The sequence below is a fragment of the Cyprinus carpio genome, chromosome B22, assembly GCF_018340385.1.
Source record: "Cyprinus carpio isolate SPL01 chromosome B22, ASM1834038v1, whole genome shotgun sequence".
Lineage (NCBI taxonomy): Eukaryota > Metazoa > Chordata > Actinopteri > Cypriniformes > Cyprinidae > Cyprinus > Cyprinus carpio.
The window spans coordinates 12,309,690-12,312,368 of record NC_056618.1 but is presented as its reverse complement, the minus strand read 5'-3'; the positions used below and the strand labels follow the sequence as shown (position 1 = coordinate 12,312,368).

General features: G+C 33.0%; 2 protein-coding genes across 6 annotated transcripts in view; one reads left to right on the top strand and one right to left on the bottom strand.

Moving 5' to 3' along the window:
• Window positions 1–2,679, top strand: part of LOC109103223 (NLR family CARD domain-containing protein 3-like) — a 1,793,396-nt gene that overhangs the window by 922,496 nt on the left and 868,221 nt on the right. For 2 of the 5 annotated variants that reach the window (XM_042748644.1, XM_042748645.1), the window contains exon 2: window positions 345–439. The exons of the other annotated variants lie outside the window; for them this stretch is intronic. The gene's annotated coding sequence lies outside the window, so the exon portion shown is untranslated. The remainder of the gene's footprint in view (window positions 1–344; window positions 440–2,679) is intronic. 5 annotated transcript variants of the gene reach the window in all.
• Window positions 1–2,679, bottom strand: part of LOC109070511 (ribonuclease inhibitor-like) — an 862,999-nt gene that overhangs the window by 490,399 nt on the left and 369,921 nt on the right. The window lies entirely within an intron of this gene.

Below are 2,679 nucleotides of genomic sequence, written 5' to 3'. Positions count from 1 at the left end.
ACATCTTAAATGGTTCAAAATGTCTTCCAAATATCTGTCCGCTGTAGTGACCACAATGCATCAAAGACCACAATGCATGTTAACTAACATTAACAATGAGCAATGCATTTGATACAGTATTTATTAATCTATGTTAATGGTACTTAATAAAAAATACAACTGTTCATTATTAGCTCATGTTAGCTCAGGTCTATTAATTAATATTCATATACAACTTTGTATTTTAATAATGCATTAGTAAATGTTGATATTAATATTAACAGGAATTAATAAAAGCTTTACAATTTTTTTATTGTTAGTTCATGTTGCCATATTATTCATCTCAGTAACATTGTTATTTCCAGGTCATGATGAGCATCTGATTGTTTTCATGAACCAGTCTGTTCATCTGCAGTATGTCAGAGAAGAGAGGAAAGATGAGTCTCTCACAGAAACAGAGGTAAGACTGAGTCTGCTTTCAGAGAATCATTTAAACACTTTCTGTGAAGAATAAAACCCCATCAATAATGTAGTATTTTTCTTGCTGTTGCCATGAATGAAATGTAGTTTCTCCAAGATACTCTCTTTAAACAACCACATCTGTGTAAAGAAAAGAGCACCATGTTTCTGAATTATCTGTACTGTGAGCCTCTCAGAGCCTGTAGAAATCACAGATCATCCATAATTTATCATTTAAGCTTATTGCATTAACACGTTTTGGTTTTGCATATTTAGTGGGTATAACCTGTAAATAATGGGCACACTTTAATCATTTAAATAATACAAATATACATCTAACTCTTACATGTAAATTAGTGGATATTTTTAAAGGAAACTGAAAAGATTTTGTCGCCTTCTCACAGACTCGTTCACCTCTCCCCACAGGTCATTGTTTTAATTCATTGAATAGATACCAGATATTTTATGAGGCAGCTGTGTTCTTCTTAGTGAGAAGTAGACAATTGTGCAGGATGAGAAACCAGTTATACCACTTGGCTGTTTAGATTATTCCTTTATAGCAGACCTGATGAAGTTAGTGAACTAGTTTGTGTTCAACAAACTGAACTAAACAAACTCCACTTTGACTTACCACACAATCGTCTTCAAATTGAGAAACTGCAATATCCTTTTAGAGTAACTCCTCTGTTCGTTGTGTCCATTGAGTGTAATATCAGGCTCACATGTGTCCAGCTCTGTGTTCTGTGAGAGTGACGGTCAAAAGAGGATCCAACCGCTTCAGTGGAAAAAAACAACCATCTACCAAAAAAGTATGATGTTTTAGGCATTGTATCAGCTTACCCCTGTCACTGTGGGTTTTTGTGATAGATGCTGCCTGATTAAAAAAATAAATCACTGAACACAATGTATGGTGACTTTTATTGAACTCAGTCTAGAGTTTATTCCCAGTAATACAATTAATACAAGCAGCCATTACGAGGACATAAATTCAGCATTATACAAAACAGAGTAGGTTCAGGTTCACTTTTATTTGTACCCATGTGGGTAGACTAGTTTTTGCAGTGTTATGAGTTCTCACATCTTTCACATTTTACAGACACCACAAAACATTAAAAACAACATGTATGATAAAAAAGTGCTTTGAAGGTTCTCAGCATCACTAAAAAACCCCTTAGACTAAAATAATAAGATATACACATAATGTTCCTAAGACCTATACTTATTCAACTGAGTGTGATAGCTGCTGGCACAAAGCTGTTTTTTTATAAACCGTCTTAGTTCTACAATACAGCAGTCACAAATTCCACTCCTCTAGATGGCAGAGTAGTAGATCATGCAAATCAAACATTTATAGGCATAGGAGAAATAAATGCACAGCTATATCTCTGTTTTAATAACCATTTGGCTGAAATATTAAAACTTTTATGAATTAGACTGAAGTGTACCGTGTAATATTGTTCTTGTGTCATTAGTGTAAGATCAGGATCACATGTGTCCAGCCTCTGTGTCTGTGAAGAGTGACCGTCAAAAGAAGGTGGGCAAACTCAACTTCAGTGAGAAAAAAAAAGCATCATCTACCAAAAGGTATTTAATGTTTTTCTTAATGTTGGTTCCATTACGGACTGCTAGAAAATATTTAATTGAATATGCATCATGAATCTATAATTGTTTAAATATTTATCAGAGTTTTCATTAAGATGCTTTTAGCATCCGCAAAGAAAATTTAAATGATTTGATATGAAGTATATATTGTGTAAATTTTGGGGCACTAACATAACTTTATTAATTCACCAGCCCCTGTGTTGTTTGCTTTAAGGACAGAAAATATTACAATGAGAGACCTAATATTTACCTAAATTTACACTTAAATAGATCCTATACTTTAACAGTGTGAACTTAAACAGCTATTGCTTTCTGTCTTTGTTAAAAAATATTTGCAGACTGTTTCTTTAATATAGTGTCCCTGAAAATGCAGTACTTCATTTTATTCACTAATAGAGTTCAGTATGAGACATTAGATTCAGACGCCCAGACTCACAGGAACTACAAGAATTTCAAAAACAATCTCCTGCAGATCTTCCAGGTAGAAAAACACATTTTCAATAATGTTAATCCTGATTTATCGTGCTAATTAGTTTTCTTTTAGGAACACATTAAAATGTAAAAGGAAAAATGCATTTTTTGTATTATTTCTTTCTTTAGGATCTTGAAAGAAAAATTCTCACATTTCTGAAGAATGAG